The sequence below is a fragment of the Nomascus leucogenys genome, chromosome 14 (assembly GCF_006542625.1).
Source record: "Nomascus leucogenys isolate Asia chromosome 14, Asia_NLE_v1, whole genome shotgun sequence".
NCBI classification, from domain to species: domain Eukaryota; kingdom Metazoa; phylum Chordata; class Mammalia; order Primates; family Hylobatidae; genus Nomascus; species Nomascus leucogenys.
This window is the reverse complement of record NC_044394.1, coordinates 73,160,195-73,166,692: the sequence shown is the minus strand read 5'-3', so window position 1 is coordinate 73,166,692 and position 6,498 is coordinate 73,160,195. Positions and strand designations below refer to the sequence as shown.

At 52.4% G+C, this 6,498-nt stretch overlaps 1 protein-coding gene across 1 annotated transcript in view; it reads left to right on the top strand.

The window, feature by feature from the left end:
- Positions 1-306: 306 nt before the first annotated feature.
- PSD4 (pleckstrin and Sec7 domain containing 4) overlaps positions 307-6,498 on the top strand; it is a 28,802-nt gene continuing 22,610 nt past the window's right edge. The window contains exon 1 of the mRNA XM_030827577.1: positions 307-384. The gene's annotated coding sequence lies outside the window, so the exon portion shown is untranslated. The remainder of the gene's footprint in view (positions 385-6,498) is intronic.

The following is a 6,498-nucleotide window of genomic DNA, read 5'->3' as shown; positions in this document are numbered from 1 at the left end:
CTTACCAACCAGGCCTTGGCCCCTTCCCCTTTCAAGCCCAGGCCCCTGCATGGCAGGGAGAGGCCAGTTCCACCATGGCAGGCTCTTTCTAGGCTGGTGTGCAGGGTGGGGGTCTCCAAGGAGCAGGGGCATGGGGAAGGGAGCTGGAGGTGCTGGGCCTAGGAGGAGAGGCTCTTGTCTTGTGGGCAGGAAGTGTGAGGTGTTGAGCAGCTAGGGAACCCTGGGGAGGCGGCGGGGAGCAGGAGGGGTGTGTGTTGTGGTGAGGAGGAGCGGAAGTCGGAAGCTCCAGCCGTCACAGCCACATTCACTGGGCAAGCCGACTGTGAGCCAGGAAGTGCTCTTGGGGAGCCCAGGCCAAGCCATCCCTTCTTGGGTCCTTTGGAGGTGAGCTAAGTGCGTCTGCCTAGGGTGGGGCTGGTGGAACCTGCGGGAGCAGGGAATGTGGAGAGTCACATGTGGGTCCTTGTGGCAGGGGCTGGGGCAGGTAGGCAGGGGAGAGGCAAGGGCTCTGGCAGTGCCGTGTGCACCTGCCATAAGCCTGGGCTAGGCTAGGCCCCTCTTTCCCCTTTCCTGCTCTGCGTCCCGTCCCTCTCCTCCCTCAGCTTACCCCTCCTCATCTGACCCTTCTCTGATTCCCTGCCCTGGCCCCACGGACCCCTGTTGTTTCCCTTCCCTGGCTCCCCGCAGAGCCCCTGGAGGTCTGCAATAGTGAAAGGTGAAGGAATCTCCTTGCTAATCCTCTTGTGAGTGTCACTGCGCCCCCAGTGACTGGTCTAGCTGAGTACCCAGTGGGGGCTTTTGTGGCCAAAGGCCCCAAGTGATCCTCGACCCTAGACTCTGGAGATAGGGAGTCTGGAAGGCCTGGGTTTGGGGTGGGGGCAGCTCTGGGTGTGGTTGCTGCAGGAGCTCAGAGTCAACTTGGCCATCAGGGGACTCCCAGCTTCATCTTGCCTTCCAGGACCATCCTGGAGAAGCTCAAGGAGAGGTAAGGGGACCCTCCTTACTGATTTAGCTCTGGCTTAGGCCTGTTGTCCTGATGGGCAACAGGAACCACTGAACTCTCAAAGTGCGCCTGTGTGAGACACTAAGGCCCACTGCAGTCATTATTGTTATAGTGAAGGTAGCTGCATGGAGGGACAGTTCCTGACACTGCCATTCCCCCCTTATTCCAGGGCCTAAAATCCCACAGTTGAGTCACTCCTCTGCTAGAATGCAGGGAAGGGTGGCCTGTCATCAGCTGATGATAAATACTCCTCCATTCATCAGACCTTGGCCCAGCTTTAAAAAGTGGGCCCCAAGCAGGCCTGTCTCCCAGCTGCCTAGGACTCTAGAGCATCCCACGGCCCCCTCCTACTACAGACAAGGAACCACCTAGCATGGGGATCAGAACCCGGGCTGCTGAGCTCTTTGTTGGGGAAGGGGAAGAGACCCACAGAAGGGGTGAGGGATGTGGGGTGAGAGGACCCAGGGAGGAGAGGCCCAGCCTGGCCTCAGCCCCCAGGGGTCTTTGTCCTCCCCAGGCAGCAGCTGTCCTGGGTCCCCTTGGCACTCTGTCCCTACCCCCGTGATCTCTCCCCTGGATACTCTCTGCCTACCTCAGACCTCCATCCTCTGCTCCCTTCCTGAGCCTCTGCTGGCCTCACCACAGGCCTTCAGTAGCACTGCCTTGTCTCTCTCTCTCTCTGTGTGTGTGTGTGTGCGCGCGCGAAAATTTGCATGATGGCTCTTTCTGTGTGGGCAGGATGTGGGGCCTTCTCGAGTCATTTCTCTCATGGTGCTTCAGACCCCAGGTTCAGACAGAGGCCTCTGTCCTGCAGCTCCAGGACAAGGAGTTCCACTCATGGTTCCTGCCTGCAGCAACATCTGTAATTCGGCAGCTTCCTGAGCTGCAGAGGGACAGGACAGGTCACCTCCTGAGTCCTTGGACTGGCCAGAGGCCTTCATACTTTTTCCATAGGAGGGAAAACATTTCCAGGGTAAAAGGAGGGAGTGTTTGCTTGCTGAGTCTGGAAGCTCAAAAAGGGAAACAGAGACAGGCACCCTGTGGATGAAGGCTCAGGGCTGACTCCTTGAGGAGGCCGAGAGCTGAGCCTGACCAAGAGGGCTATTTGTTTGTTTTTGTTAATTTTGGCTTCTCTAAATGGACAGCAAAACAACAAAGTTAAACTGAGCAGGACACGGTATTTCCTGAGCACCCACCAAGGGCCAGGCCCAGCACTCAGACCCATTCCAACTTTACAACAAACCTGTGAAGTGTAGCTTTATTGGGTATTAGTTCCTTATTTTACAGAAAAGGAACCTGGTGGAGTTTTTCACCCAGAGCCAGATGGCTTGTCAGCTGTAGAGTTAAGATGAGATTCTGCTCTGCGTTCTTCACTATGACCCTGAAGTGGGCAAAGGAGGGTGGTCAGTGCAGGGTCTTAAGTGGGCAAAGGAGGGTGGTCAGTGCAGTGCACCCAAGGACATCACCTTCCTACTCAGGTCAGGCTCATACCCCAGCCTCTGTGATGGGTCTCCCGGTTCTTCAGCCAGAGCACAAGGCTGCAATGCCAGGCTGAGGGTGAAAAACAAACTCACTGTTAGAAAGCACAATCCGGGTGCCAGATGTCAGCTGGGTTCCTTCCTGCCCCCTAGGGTCAAAAAGAAATTGCCTTGAAGCCGGGGATGGGGCAGGTGGGAGGGACTCTGTCTTCTAGTCCCTCAGCCACTGCTTTCTGTGTCCTTCACCTCCCACAAGAGGGACACAAGGCTTAGCCCCTGCAGTATTCTCCATGAAAAACATACACCCCCTCCCCACCGTGGTGAAGATTCTCTGAAATGTAGTCAGCTGTGCTCAAGAAGAGTGGCTGGTGGGCAGCAGAGTGGAGCGGTGCTCTCTCTTCCCCACCTCGGCTCCCTCCCTGCTCCCTCCTCTCTGAACCTTCCTTAAACTTTCAGAGACACCTCAGTGCTCAGAAAAAATGAAGGGCCACTTTAATGTAGAGGTAACAGAACTCAACTGATGGGGCAGGTGGCGATTCTTTTGCTGCGTGCGGATTCCTTTCCTTCTGCTTTCGTTCTCATTGGGATAACAGACAGATTTCAAGAGAGATTTTACTAAACACCGGGATGGAAAAACACAAGTAAACCAAGAAAATTTTAGATGCATAAGACCCGGGCTCTGCTGCCCAGTTTCTGGTCTGCCTCTGCCTAGAGGGTGCCATCCTACCTCAGGGATCAAAGGCTAGTTCCATCCTCCACCCTTGCGAGATCAGACCGCCCTCACCTGGGTGACCCGCAGGACTGCCTTTTTGGCCTTAGGAGGTGACTTCACCTTTTAGGTCATCCTACCTTTCCATTCAGGCAAGAGCAATTGAAAAAAAAAAAAAAGGAAGACATCTTTTAAACATACAGTTATACAGTGCCCCCTCCACAAGTGGAGAGCACAAACAAGACGATTGAATGGGTCCTCCTTTCTGTTCAGGTTGCTGCCTGGGAGCCAAGACCCATAGGGACATTTGGGCTGCTGACCTGGTAGGGACCTACCTCTGGGGGAGCACTGCCCTTGGAGCACTGGGCTTCCTAGAGAGGGGAGGATGAGGTGATTGGTCATGGGCAGACTGGCCCCCACGGGGAAGCCTTCATGTTATAATGATGCTAACTCTCTTCTCCAAGCCTCGATCTCCCCAGTCTTCTGGCCTGGTTGTTGTGGAGGGAGAGTTCTGAGGATCCATCCCATCAGCGTGTCTCTCCATTTGTCTGTCCATTCATCTAGCCATCTCCTCTCTTATTTTCACAAATGTTCTACAACGCCGACTCTCAGCCAAGGAGGCGCCGCACAGGAGTTCGAGTGACTCAAGTGAATTCAGGAATGTCCAAGAGAATTGATCAGTGGGCAGGAGGAGAGAGTGATGCTTAAGAGAGCTGTAACCTGGGTTCGCACCCCAGCTCAAGTCACAGGCGGGCCTGAACCTCTCACATCAACGCTAACCTTTAAGTTTCTAATCCACTTGATCTAAACCCCTCAAGTCAATGCTGATCTTTAAATTTCGAATCCAGTTGAACTAAAGTATGCCCCCAGAGCTTTGTGGGTGGGAGTGGTTAACAAATCAGTTACATAATGTGACTATGCCATTCAATATTTTCATACTGAGACACAGTGGTGAACAGGAAACACAAAGAACCTGCCGTCTTGGTGCTTACCTTCTAGGCAAACTAGAACCATGTGGATAAACACACTGGCAACTACACACCGGGATAAATGCTCAGAAGGTAAAAGCGAAGGATGGAGTATAGTCACATTGAGTTTAATTGGTTTGAAAAGTCATAGCCGGCCAGGTGCTGTGGCTCATGCCTGTAATCCCAGCACTTTGGGAGGCCAAGGCAGGTGGATCACCTGAGGTCAGGAGTTTGAGACCAGCCTGATCAATATGCTGAAATCCTGTCTCTACTAAAAATACAAAACTTAGCAAGGCATGGTGGCAGGTGCCTGTAGTCCCAGCTACTTGGGAGGCTGAAACAGGAGAATCGCTTGAACCTGGGAGTCAGAGGTTGCAGTGAGCCAAGATCATGCCACTGCACTCTAGCCTGGGTGACAGAGCAAGATACTGTCTAAAAAAAAAAATGTCGTAGCCAGTCAAACTACATGCCTTGTCCCCATTGAAAACCTGATCTGTCTCCACCCTTCCTGTCTCCATTGCCTTGGGCTCCCCTCCACTGACCAGTTCCTCACCCTCACCCCTCCCAGGCTCCTCAGGTGCTGCAGGCCCCAGAGATCTGCTCTCTTCTCTTTGCTTGGAAAGCTGCTGCAGCCTCTGGTATTTATTTTTTTTCCTCTGAAAAAACCCAGCAAGGAACACTGATTTTTTTCTGGGAAGGCAAGTCCAATCTTCATGTATGTCTAGCATCAACATTAGCGTGTACCTAGAGGGCTGCTTTATGTACATATACACATCTATTTGCAAGTACATATGTGCAAAGAGAGACAAGTGGGGTTTCCTCTCATCTTATGAAAAATTCAGGATGGCCTTTCTAGCAGGCCCAGCCCTGCATTCCCACTCCCATTCCCATATTGGCACGGGAACGTTTCTTGCCAAGTGAGTTGACTGATGGTGAAAGAAGGTCAGTTGGCGTTATCCTGGCAAAATGCTCTGGTGCCCATAGAGCCGTGAGGCTGGCACTCATTCAGGTACAATGTGTGGGGTTGGGTGAATGAGAACAGAAGAAGGGATCAGGGGTTGTACATGGCAGGAGAACTATTTGGGCCCAAAGACCAGGACTTCACAGAGACCTGGAGGGTGGCTTTGGGGTCTGGGAAGGGAGGCAGTTGAGTAGAGCTAGGGATATCTTATGTTCTGGTACCTGTAAACCAGGCGCTTCTCCCCAGCTTTCCCCTCTATCTCTAAATAAACATGTCTTCCTAGTCATTTATTATACCCCATGGGCTGGTGTCTTGAGGAGGCGCAGTGGGATGTGGTGGGGTGAGTCACCTCTTTGCTCACACTCGGTTGCTCTCCACCAGGCAGGTTTGGGGAGGGAGATTTGGGGTCCAGGGTGTTTTCCCTAGTATAGACAATAGGTCCTGAGGCTCCTCATCCCTTCTGCCTTGGAAGTAGAACCGTCTCAGTCCTCTTGCCCAGAGAGCACTGAGGGTGGACAATGGGCAGCTGCATGGGGAACAGAGAGTGGTATGGACTTAAGGAGTAAACCATACATACTGTTACCTGGAGGTAGTGGTGTGAGGTGGAGAGGCAGAACCTAGAATGATGAGTGAAGGCTGGATCCATGGGAGAAGAATGAAAGGCAAGACTGTTAATGGAAAGGGATTCCAATCCAGACCCCAAGAGAGTTCTTGGATCTCGTGCAAGAAATAATTCAAGGTGAATCCATAAAATGAGGGCAAGTTTATTAGCAAAGTAGAGGAATAAAAGAGTGGTTACTCCATAGGAGGAGCAGCAGCTTGGGCTGCTGGATTAAGGATACCCGTACCTTGAGCCGACCTCTTATCTCATCCTGTGACTTAGAATGCCTAGCTTCCCGGGAATGCAGCCCAGTAGGTCTCAGCCTTATTTTACCCAGCCCCTATTCAAGATGGAGCCGCTCTGGTTCAAACATCTCTGACAAGACCAAATCTGATCCATTTGATTCAGAGCATCAAGTACAAGATTAAATATAAGAAAGGGCCCCCCTCTTGGGAAGTCAGCCTGTTGGGGAGGCTGCCATAACTAACAGGTGGAAGGGCCCTGAAGGCCGGTCAGGGGCCATTCCGGGTGGGCTGAAACATCAGAATCCTGAGGCCGTCATCCAGCAAGTCTAGATTCTTGTTATTCTAAAACAGGAATGCAGGGGTTGGGTCAGAGGGAGGGGTAAAAACCCAGAAAGAGATTTCCTTTTGGAGGCACTTTTAGAAAAAGGATACTTCCAAAGTGAATAAGAAACCGAAATGCATACTGGCCCTCCTTCCTTCTCTCAGGTGCCCTCCAGATAAAGGCATGGGGCAAAGCGATGTTTTCTAGGTGA